The sequence below is a fragment of the Paralichthys olivaceus genome, chromosome 9 (genome assembly GCF_024713975.1).
Source record: "Paralichthys olivaceus isolate ysfri-2021 chromosome 9, ASM2471397v2, whole genome shotgun sequence".
In the NCBI taxonomy this organism is placed as follows: Eukaryota; Metazoa; Chordata; class Actinopteri; order Pleuronectiformes; family Paralichthyidae; genus Paralichthys; species Paralichthys olivaceus.
The window spans coordinates 54,979-67,512 of NC_091101.1; the positions used below are offsets into that span (position 1 = coordinate 54,979).

Consider the following 12,534-nt stretch of genomic DNA (forward strand, 5'->3'; position numbering starts at 1 on the left):
AACCCCTAACCCTAACCCTAACCCTAACCCACCCACAGACACACACACACACACTCATTTATTTATTTTAATAAATATCAATAACTATGTCATTGACGTGTCTTTTTTCTCCCATGTCCCTCTCTCTCTTTCTCTCTCTCATTGCAGGCATCTCTGACTCCAGAACTGAAGGAGTTATTATTATCTGACTTATCATCATTATTATTATTATTATTAACAACAATACTTAATTAATTATTATATGAATTGTTGCTGCTATCATTAATAATCAATAACTTCTTTACACTGTTATTGTTTAAATTTTAACTAGTCAGAGCTGATACCTGATGTTGCTCAAGTGTTCCGGTCTCTCTCGCCTCCCCCTCACCACTGTTTCTCTGCTCTCCCCAACCAGTAGAGGCAGATGACCATCCACATTGAACCTGGTTCTGCTAGAGGTGTCTCCCTGTAAGTGAGGTAGTTTTTACTCTTCACAGTTGCCAAAGTGCTTGCTGATTGTGGGAACTGTTAGGTTTCTCTATATTAAGCAAGATTTTAAGGTCTTGACCTTCTATGTAAAGTTCCTTGAGATAATATATATTATCATTTGGCGCTATACAAATAAAATTGAATTGAATTGAATAGGTGATGGGAAAATAATAACAATAATTAATTGAGCAGTAGTATCGCAATATATTCAGTAAACTGTACAAAAATAATAATATGTTTTTTCTTCTTTCATGAACATATTTTCCACTTCATATTATGCACACATAAAATTAACAAAACATTCATAGCATCTGTAAACAATACTATATAACAACACTCAAGCATACTATCTATATAACAACAAATCTGAACTGTGTTTGTTCTCAAGTGGGTTGTTTTATACATTTTTAATAACGTTATACGGATCACATTATAGCGTGACATGTTTCTGGTTAAGATTAAAAGTATGCTGACAGAAATTTCATGCGTGCCCCTTTAAGGGACTAGTGACACTACACGCAGGGCCTGCGTGATGCTGCAGCAGAGACCTGAGGGAGAGAGCAGAGGAGAAAATGGAGAAAAACGAGCTGCGATTAATAAGCAGAAAAAGAGTGAAAAAAGTTGATTTAGCAGTTGAAAAATATAACTTACCTGGTCGGGATCTGACGGGGATTTTATGAGAACTAAGTCACACTGGTTTTGGTGAGTTTTGTTTTTATTTTCTTGCAATTTTGCTGCGTTGTACCTTTTTAGCGGAAAGCTAATGCTAAAAACGTAGCTATTCACAAGGAAATGCTCCGTCATAACCTGTTTATCAGTAAATTTTTTGGGTTTATGAAGACTGTGAATGTTACAAAAGTGTCTGTAAGCTGTATAAATGAAAGGTATGCGCTGTAGTTTGTGTGGGAGACGGAGCCGTGAGTTGAAAGAGACCGCTCCGCTGCCATTTTGAGACGAAAAAACACCGTAGCAGTAACGTTACAACTCAGAAACTGTGAAACATTTATTTGTGTGATTTGAGGACTTAAAAAGAGATTATTTGTGTTTATGACCTGTTACACAGGTCAGGTTTTTTGCTCGGTTTGAAGCTGGGTCGGAGCAAGGACTGTGCACACACAGACGGGATTCAAGATGGCGAGCCAGACCCAGACCTTCACCTTCAACTCATCTACTCCTTCGCGCTAGTGAGGAAATCTTCGGCTCATGGTGACTCGCTGCCAGAGTGGTAGGAGTATCAGGAACTAGTTTGAACTGAACTGATTGATTTATTATTATTTTCGGACTAAATCGAACTGAAACTTTTCATTGAACCGAACACTTGAACTCATGTTGAACTCGATTCGAAAGTGTCATACTTTTATTTGCATGTTGAGTTCATATTTTCTGAGTGTGATTGGAAATGATTGTGGTCCACTTTGATTTGATTGTGTAACTGAAGGTATTCTCTTACATTTAAAAGAAAGGGAAAAAAGATTTAACTCAGGAGGAAAAATTCTAAAAATAGATGCAACCTAGGAGAAAAAAGACTGGTTTAACTTAACTTAGATTAGCTTTACTGAAATAAACTAGGAGAACTAAAGAACGAAAGGAAAGAGTGAAATACTCTTTTCAATTATACTTACCTTAGTATTAGGAACCTGCAGGGTATTTGTTTTGTTTTCTGTACTGTATTTTATATGTGTGTTTTGCATTCAGTAAATTGCCGGCCTTTTGTACTTAGAGCAACGGTCTCTGGTGTGATTATTCTTGCTTCCCACTCCTTAGAACCTAGAACTGGTCCAGTGGCGCAGTAAGTGGGGTGATACCGGTGCTACAAATTCAATTCAATTTTATTTGTATAGCGCCAAATGATAATATACATTATCTCAAGGAGCTTTACATAGAAGGTCAAGACATTAAAATATTGTTTAATATAGAGAAACGTAACAGTTCCCACAATGAGCAAGCACTTTGGTGACTGTGAAGAGTAAAAACTCCCTCACTTACAGGGAGAAACCTCTAGCAGAACCAGGTTCAATGTGGACGGTCATCTGCCTCTACTGGTTGGGGTGAGCAGAGAAAAATGGGGAGAGAAGAGAAACAGTGGGGAGGGGGAGGCGAGAGACCGGAACACTTGAGCACCATCAGGTATCAGCTCTGACTAGTTAAAATGTAAACGATAACAGTGTAAAGAAGTTATTGATTATTAATGATAGCAGCAACAATTCATATAATAATTAATTAAGTATTGTTGTTAATAATAATAATGATAATAATAATAATAATAGTTGTTCTCCTTCAGTTCTGGAGTCAGAGATACCTGCAATGAGAGAGAGAAAGAGAGAGAGGGACACGTCAGTAACATAGTTATTGACATTTATTAAAGTGTTAAATTAAACAGTCGGATTCCCCTGGTCCGCACCAGTTCTAAGTCAGCTGCTAGGCGCCAGCCGAGGCACACCGCCGGATACAGCTGGACGGCCACGAGCGAGGCCTCCTGACTGTGTGATGATCTCACGGCAGCTTTAAGAACTGCCACTCCCACATTTATTTAAACCCTCTCACTGCTCTGACTTCTGTGGTGGCGGTTGATATTGCCTTGCTCAGACTCCGAGGCTTTAACGCTCCTCTCTTTGCGATTCAAATGGCTGTCACATGTCAGACTGCTAACTTATTCTTAAGGTCAATTTCTGTCATAGGTCTTGTGCCGTCAGCTCGTCTGTTGATGTGTAATCTGTGTCGGTCAAATAATAATGTTATAAAGTTCATTCTTTAATATAAAAAATAAGTTCGTGAGGGAAAAAAGGAAATCGCGCCAGGGTGGAGGGTTCGTGGGGAATATTCTCATTTACATATTGACATAGATTTGGTCGATGTACAACCGAGTGCTGGGGTCCTTTTCTCTGGCTACCTACATGAAGGAGTTCCTCAAGGAGCACCAATAAAACAGGCCTAACCTCACACAGTGGCTTCTTATGACCTCAATATCTGAAATAGTTAAGACCTGTGTTGGATCAGTAAAATGATTCTTGCCACGTAACACACATTCATTCTTCCTGAAAAGATTGAACCCCTACGGTTACCAGGAATGTCTTAATCACATCTGTGTTTCTTAGAATTCCACATTTTGTACAAAATGTAAACTTTCACAAAAGCATCTGCAGCCCCTTTGCGATGAAACCGAAAATTAAAGCTCCAGTGATTTCACGACATGAGATGACGGAAGTTTTTAACTGTTATTATAATTTCACTTTCGAGAGAAGTGGAGAAGTGCTCTGTGGATGATGGGAGTTTCCCCAGCAGTCTAGACCTATAGCAGCTTAAGGGATGGTTCAGGACTCACCTGATCCAGCCAGGCTTTATCAAAAAGGAATGTTTTAAGTTTAACCTTAAATGCACAGAAGGTGTCTGCCTGGTAGCTGAATGCTCTACCTCATGTTCTACTCTTACAGACTCTTGGAACCACACGAGAGCCTGTGTTTTGGGAACGAAAACACCTACTGTCTTCACCTACTGTAGATGGTTGAGAGAGAGTCTGAGCCAGGGACAGTAAATATGGTTGAGGTTCCATCAATAAGGTGAGTAATTAAAAATGTGATAGCTTACAATATACTGTGATGTAAACTGTGTTCTGAGAATGTTTTGGAAATCTGTGGGGATTTATGTAGGTAACATTAATTTGACAACCTTTACCATTTCTATTGGGGAGCCAATTTCACGGCTATGCTCAGTATCAAATTCTAAATCCACATTAAAAAATTGGGGGGTAAAAAAAATTAAAAGATGAGGAGGGCAGTTCATTTTCATGTGATTTTTACTATGTTGTAGACTGGTTTGTTTTAAATGTCCCCAGGCAAAATGGAACGTGCGTAACTTGTAGGTACTACAGTACCAGTATAGTGCCTGGAAAAGATAATATTGGTTACATGCATGATGCCTTGAGCTGCAACTGACAAGTAACACAGAAAGTGAGGGCAAACAAATGCACGTAAGAGGCATTGTCATCATCCACAGGGTCTTCTCCTGTGTCTTTTCACTCTGTAATGTGTATACTGATGACTGCCGCAGCTGGCATGACAACAGATTACTTTTCAAATTTGCTGATGACCCTGTGACAGTCAGTCTCCTCCATGCGGATGAGAACAGCCATGGTCCCATTGTGGATTGCGAATCTGTATTGTTGTGACTGCATTTTTACTACTAAATGTGACAAAAACCAAGGACATGAGTTTTAGGCATCAGCCCTCAAACTCTCAGAGTACTATCATCAAGGGGCAGGTGGTAGACTTTGTAAAGAACTACGGTACAAGTACCATGGGATGATTATTAACTATGATCTCTCTGATGACTATGTCCCTGATGATGGCTGTTTGTATTACGGATAGCATGTGGCTGATCCCTTATTCAGTAGAACATGTAGTAACATGTCCATGTTCCATGCTGTTTATTTAAAAATAATGTACTTGTCTTCTTGTACAATGCTCAATGATATAGATGTCCATTCCAGATTTCTGCATCATACCTTGGAATTGTATCCATAATTAATTATGAAAATAAATCCAGTTTATGATTTGTGATATATGACAATTTGATTCTGACTGATCATAATTCAAGGTCAGCTTTAATTTGCCTCAATTCAAGATACCTTAAATTAAGTTTAAAGTTAGAATGTCATTGTGGAAATCCTGAACTAGAATTGTGACTAATGAAGCATTGTGTTAGTTCATGCAGGACACGGAGTCATGTGCTCAGCTATACCGATAGGTTTATGGGTGCTCGTCAGTCACCCACCAATCACAGCCCATTCTCTCACCAAAGCGGTCCCTTTAAATACGACCTCATCCTCACTGATCCCTGCGAAGCTCTAACACTTTTAGCACTGTAATGGAAATTTTACATTCGTGTATGTATAATTGCATAAACAGACATGTATGTGGAGGACTGACCAAATGGTTGACCAAATTGTTCATCTAAAAGGGCAACTTTAAGGTTTACTGTGGTGGCTTAAGAGACTTGAGTTTTATGGCCTCGAGAAACCACAACTTTATGGTATCTCGTATCTCTGATTGGGATCAAACAAGTGGGATCTCACGGGGGGGAGTCATCCACAGAACATGTAAACAAAAGGACAGGATGTCTCCTCCACTGAGTGAAAATACAGAAGGGTAATATATACCTTTGCATGCTTAGTGGGAGGGGGCTGTGAGTTATAAGAACACAGATTCTCCTATGTTCTTTGCTCATTTGTGCATGTCAATCAGGTGATGTGTACTAATGAGTCCATCTGCAGATGGTGAATTAAACTTAAAGAAAGAAGTGTTTGACTTTGTGCTTGTTTCACAGAAACTGCCACCACAGCACCGAGTCCAAACACGGTTGTGGTAAATCATCTTAAACAAAAGTACCTTGCCTGCTACGCCCACTGGGCACTCTGCATATGTCCCCTGTTTTATCTCAGCACACTGCTCGGCTAACCAGGGAACATCCAATGAATGGAGCCTTCAGCGCCAATCATAACTGTGTCCCCATTTGCAACAAATGGGTAAAGCATGACAAAGGGTTCCTGACTGAACTCGGAATTAAATGGTTAATATCTGAAACTATAATAGTTCAACTGAATTGTAGATATCTAATGTCATTTTAATTCTACCATTACCTGTCTTGACATGTACTGTAGATGCTTGAGAGAGTGTCTGAGCCAGGGACAGTAGACATCACTGAGGTTCCATCAATAATGTGAGTATTGAAACACATGATATTTTACAATATACTGTGATGCAGATTCTCAGAAAGTTACAGAAATTTGTGGGGAAAAATTGTTTGCAGATGCTATGAATGTCGTGTTAATTTCTGACACTCAGTTCACATTTATAGAGTTGGCTTGTTTTGTCAAGAAATCATCCATGTAAATTAAAAGAACATGGAACAAATTATTTATCATGTATTGCTATATTTATTTCTTTACCATTTTCACTTTCAGTGTTGCCAGAGGCATTATGTTTTCAGCTTATCCATCCATCTGTCTGTCCCATTCATGTGAAAGCGATATCTCATGAACAACTACATCATGTAAGTCAAAGGTCGAAAGGTCAAGCTCACTTGACTTTGCATTGTTTTGAATACAAAGGAAATATCATTACATGTGGCACAAACATTCACTTGGCCTCAATGATGACTTGAATAGAATTCAGTTGTCAAAGATCAAATGGCAAGGTCACTAGGACCTCACAAAGCACACTTCTTGCCTTGTAAATGCGATACGCGCAGTACCTCAAAGTAATGGTTAATATTTACCAGTGTGTTAGGTGAATGTGTATATGTGCTCAGGAAACAATTTGTAATACGGTCTGTTCGTGTAGCGTGAAGTAATATTGATAATTACATGACGACGATTAAGTTAACATAAGGCACATCAATCTCCTGCAATGCTAACTGTGCGCTGTCTGTGGAATAGTAGTACACCGTGGCTGTGGAAAAACTATGTGACTAGTGTTGTTGCAAGCAGGCTTTTTTAAATTGATTTTTTCAGAAATAATTGCGTTACTGAGTGTACTGTTCTAAATTGTGAGTTGCAATATATTATCAGTATATTAGAAGTAAGCCGAGTTAAAGAATATTTTGTGAAATGCTGTATTTGTTTATCTTACATGCTTATGTTTACTTTATTACTGGTATCCAAAGTTGTTTAATGAATGCAGGTGCTAGGTCACAGATTAGACAGGTTAAATGTCTGTTTGGATGTACATGGTCTATAGTAATATTTCAGTATAGTCTATTGACGTATGTAATATTTCAGTTCTGTAGATATTCAGCAGTAATTGTACACATTGTGGCATTTGTATTTACAGTAGGTGGTTATCCTGATAATGAGTCATAATACACATGATCTGAGAAAAGTATGTGTCCATTTATCGTTCACTCAAATACACCCTTTTTCAGGTATTTTACACTAGAAAAACAGCTTCCGGCTACGGCGACCCGAATGTAGTTGTGCTTCCTGGGTCTCAGGGGGAACCTCTACTTAAAACTTGGGGCCCCTGGGTGGTTTTGGGCTCGAACTGAGGTAGGAGGTAGGTGGAAAAAATTTGATCTTTTGACCTGCAACACACAGAGCTTTAATAACACATAGGGAGCCTTCTGGGGTGAGAGGAGAGGCAGTGTGCAAAATGTCAGAGCTCTAGCTGGTCAGGGGCCCAAACTGCGAATCTTTGATATCATCTACATTTGCCACTGCCTGTTTATATCTTTGAATGACTTCTATTTTTGATATTTTATATTTCATGTTGAATGCTGTTTGCACCGGGGATAAGAGGGAAACGCTATTTCAATTCTCTGTATTTCCTGCACATATGTCATTATTGATCATAAAGTTGACTTGACTTGAACACTGATAAAGTTGATTCAAGATGTTGAATCTAGGAAAAACTGTTGTGATCCGTGGTCAATGACCTCCATCTAGTGGACGAAAAAAACCATTGCACCCACTTTATCAAGTCACAATCCCCATTATTCCTACACTCACAAACCATTAAAAAGCAATGATTTCGAGTGCAAATCCAATGGAAATGCAGTCAGTGGAAACCAAAGACTATTGTTAGCAGTAGTCAAGTGTTTTAGTGTTTCATCTTGGACACTGCCTTTGTTATTTGTCTGTAGCCATGTCCAAACTCTTCCACAAAGGGCCGAGTGGCTGAATGTTTTCTTGCCAATTCAAGATTCAACAATTTTTACTGTCAAATACACACAAGAACACACACGTTCCCCTGTGAATTGAAATTCTTGTGCTGTCCTTTCTGGAATACCAGGGGACCAAAATTGACATTCAAATACAATATTTACATAAAATACAATGAGAATATGAAACATGTTTAAGAGTAAGGTGAAAACAAGGGTAATGAGGTGAGTAGGGTGAGTATTGTGCAAAACTGAGCAGTGCAAATGTATGCAATGTAAATGTAAACAGTACAATTGGAAATAGTTTAATAATGGAGCTAGCTCTCCTGTGAACCCTGCCTGCGGTGGTAAATGCTCTGCAGAGAGGGCAGTGAGTTCTTGATGATTTTTTCTGCTGTCTTCGCCACTCTCTGCAGGCGTTTGCGGTCCATAGTAGATGTGCTGTCGTACCACACGGTGATGCAGCTGGTCAATATGCTCTCAATGATGCAGCTGTAGAAGTTGCTGAGGATCTTAGGAGTCATCCCAAACTTCCTCAGCCTCCTCAGGAAGTACAGCCGCTGTTGAGCCTTCATGACTAGCTGTGTGGTGTTTAATGTCCAGGTGAGGTCCTCACTGAAGTGGACCCCGAGGTATTTAAAGCTGAAATGAATGAAGCAGCAGCAGCACAACAGACACATATTACTACTATATTATTATTACTTTGGCTACCCCCCCATTTTCAGGGGTGCTCTTTCCGTTGGTGGCAGTGCCCGGCAGCTATGACCTTCGGTCCCTGAGATATTCAGGGAAAACACTCCCCATTATAAGCGAATGGGATGGTCAGTAGTGAAAGTTTCACCAAGTGTGGAGGCCCAAATCGTTCCTCCAGAATAGTGATAGGAGCATGTTTCAGGTCATTTGTAGTCTTGGTGGTGGTGGTTTATAGTGGTGGATTTGTTTTGGAGAGCATCACATTTATATTTGTACTGTAATTCTGTTCATACTACCATAATTATATTCCACTGATAATTCTGTTTATATTTATACTGTTCATTCTGTTCATCCTGCCATATCTGCCATATTTATACTCTTGATATGGTCTAGATTTGACACTGCCTCTGTGTGGCACAAAACAACTGGAAACAGTGGCTCTGCCTGCACAAAAGCACTGGAGATGACGAAAGAAGCTTCGAGCCACTTTGTGAAGAAAGGTTCATCTTCTGAACTAAAGTTGCAATTTTAAGCTTCTCTCGCCATCTCCAATGCTTTTGTGCACGCAAAGCCACTGTTTTCAGCTGTTTTGTGCACACAGAGCCACTTTATGAATAAATCACATGATGACCAGTGGAGAGACCTTGGACCATCATTTCAGACAGTCAGTGAGTGGCATTTAACCATGACGCCTGATCTATTCACCTTGCATGAATGCTTTCAGTTTCAAATTTTCTCCAAATCAGTGTTTTCCTGCCACACGATCATTGTATGTGGTTGATGACTATCTCCATTTTCATATCATGTTGTCAAACCAATCAGATGTTCTCCTGCTTGTAGACTTGCCAGAAATGCTGTGGGCAAAGGACAAATACGATGTGGGCCTCATCAGAAACTGTGACCCAGTTACAATTACCCCAAAATCTGAATATCGACCATGTAAACAATGGTACCCAGTCAGACAGGAAGCTGTGGATAGGATACGCCCTGTTTTTGCATCTCTCCTGCAGGCTGGTGTAATTATCCCCTGCCCTGATTCGCCAGTCCATACTCCACTGTTTCCAGTTAAGAAAATCAGAGTGTTGTATATTGGGGTAGCGATGATGTGAAGATGATGAAGGAATCGCCGATTGACACCGTTTGATTGTTTGAAAGGTTTATTACAAAAAGTTCAGCATCAATACAAGCACTGCAATCTGCCTGGAGAGAGATCTGGGGCCAATGTGAATCTCTTCTCCCTAACAGCTTCAACTCCCCGTTTATATAGGAGAGTTGTTTTTGTGAATCTAAAGAAAACACATCTGGCTTTCATCCAGCCCACCTCATCTGTTTGGTAACAGGGAGGGAAAGGCACCAGCTCAAATTTAGGGTGACAGTTTAAGCCGTGACCTAATGCATTAATGTATACATTCAGTTTTTCTCAGAAAACCTAAACTTATAGGCCTCTGAATCCCTCAGGACCTATGGGCCTCAAACTCAGAGATCAGCTTCCTTTAAAGAGAACACAACACATGACATTTCAGACACCACAAGAGATAAAGGTCAGCCTATTGAGTGGTGATTTGTGCAGGATTTGAAGGCTGTGAATGACGCTGTAATTGCTCGATCACCCATTGTTCCCAACCCGTACACGTTGCTTTCCCAAATTCCGCCTGATGCAGAGTGGTTTTCGGTTGTAGATTTATCCAATGCTTTTTTTTAAACGTTCCTGTCCACAAGGACAGCCAGTACTGGTTTGCTTTTAACTTTGAAAACAAGGCCTACACATTCAGACGCCTTTGTCGAGGCTACTGTGAGCCTACTTCTCTGCTAAACTTGACCCAGTGGCAGCTGGCCCTCCACAAAGCTTGTGTGCAGTGGCCGCCTGTGAAAAAGCAGTTCTTGCCTCACGTGACATCGTAGGCTACTCTGACTTGACACTTCTTGTTACTCATGCTGTGTCTCTCATTCTCACAGAACAGAAGACCTCACATCTTTCTGCTGCTAGCTGTTCTTCTTGATATGCCCAACATCACAGTGAAACGCTGTTCAACCTTGAATCCAGCCACGCTTCTCCCGCTTCCAGATGACGGGTGGAGAACACAACTGTGTTGCTGAACTACAAGTCCAGTGTTCACCACAACCTGACCTTTCTGATGAACTATGACTTGATTCTGTATGTAAATGGGTCCGCCTCACGTGAACCCGGTCTCTGGTACTAACTTTGTTGGTTTTTCTGTCTATTCTGATAGTGACATTCTCTTCTCTGGTCCTTTTCCTCATCACCTCTCAGCCCAGGCAGCAGAACTCATTGTGCTCACTGAAAGCATGCAAATTGGCTACTGGTAAAACACTCACAGTTTACAAAGACTCCGGATATGCATTTGGTTTCACTCATGATTTTGGTGCTCTCTGCAGGCACAGGTAATTTTTGGTTGTTCACCATGGCCTCACCATTAGAAGGTAAATCTCACTGCTTAGTGATGGTCAACATGTGGTCAAAATGGGTTGAAGCCTTTCCTGCTTCAAAACAAACTGCAAGTGTAGTCACCAAAGCACTGTTACAAGACATCATTCCACAATGGGGGATTCCTAGCAGAATCTAAAGTGACAAAGCTGTCAAACAACTCAGCTCTCATCTAGGAATGGATGTGCGAACACACTGTGCATATCATCCAGCCAGTGGCGGAGCTTTGGAACGAGAAAATGCACACTCAAAACGAAGCTCGCAAAGTGCTGTGAAGACAGAGGTCTCACATGGACAAAGGTCCTGCCTCTGGCGCTGATGTATATGAGGATGAGAAAACGAACCAGGTCTAACCTTTCACCTTATGAGATTCTTTTTGCAACTCCTCCCCACATTGGTGCGGGTCTTTCACCCTCTCCACTTCCCGCCACAGACTTGTGTGATATGCATGATATGTTGTCCTATTGTTCTAACCTGACTAATGCTCTTTCAGACATCAGGAAACAGGTGACATCTTCCCTTCCTCATCCAGTGACTGAACCACTTCACGACCCCCGTCCAGGCGACTTCGTGGTGGTCAAAGACTTTCGGAGAAAGAACTGGCGCTCACTCAGGTGGCAAGGCCCCTACCAGGTGCTACTCACAACCCACACTGCAGTGCTGAGAGAGCCACCTGGATCCACACTAACCATTGCAAAGGAGTACTGGCTCCATCTGAACAGCTGACGCCTCCAGCTGAAACCACACACACTGATACTCCCACAGGTTGAGAATCACAGAGAGTGTCGTGTGATTAGCACATGAGCGTTCTGCCACAACAGTTGTCTCTTATGTTTCCTGTTTACCTGACTGTATAAAACCTTCTTCTTTCCCTATTCGGAGTTGTTCCACTCTGAGCATTCATGCTAAGTGTGAAACCCTCTGCAGAGCTTTCTATTAAATGACCTAAAGACAACTGTCTGAGAAACTCTTTATTTTACATCTCAAGATAAATTTCCACCACAAGTGTAACCACCTACTGTAAATACAAGTAGTAGTAGTTGTGAAATTACAAGTGCAATAAGTACAAACATTTTTTTTTTACATAAAGATTAATTGACGTTTGGAAAGAATTCAATCCTAAGGGAAGACTATACATTTTTCTCAGCACCTCATCAAATATACTCCAGGATAGATAATTTTTTCATGTTCAGTTAGGACAGTTATAGGATCGAAAATTGTGAAATTGGAGTGAGAGACATATCGGACCATAGTCCTGTATATATGACTCTGGC

General features: G+C 40.6%; 1 long non-coding RNA gene across 5 annotated transcripts; it reads left to right on the forward strand.

Annotated features, from left to right (window-relative positions):
- Positions 1-838: 838 nt before the first annotated feature.
- Positions 839-12,215, forward strand: LOC138411422 (uncharacterized). 5 transcript variants are annotated; one of them, XR_011244057.1, is made up of 4 exons: positions 839-1,170; positions 1,532-6,033; positions 6,125-6,183; positions 6,428-12,215. It is a non-coding gene; the product is annotated as an uncharacterized lncRNA (long non-coding RNA). The 5 variants fall into 5 exon arrangements; XR_011244060.1 differs by lacking the exon at positions 839-1,170 and having other exon boundaries at positions 1,177-4,025; positions 5,791-6,033; XR_011244059.1 differs by lacking the exon at positions 839-1,170 and having other exon boundaries at positions 1,177-1,693; positions 3,900-6,033.
- The last annotated feature ends 319 nt before the right edge of the window (positions 12,216-12,534 follow it).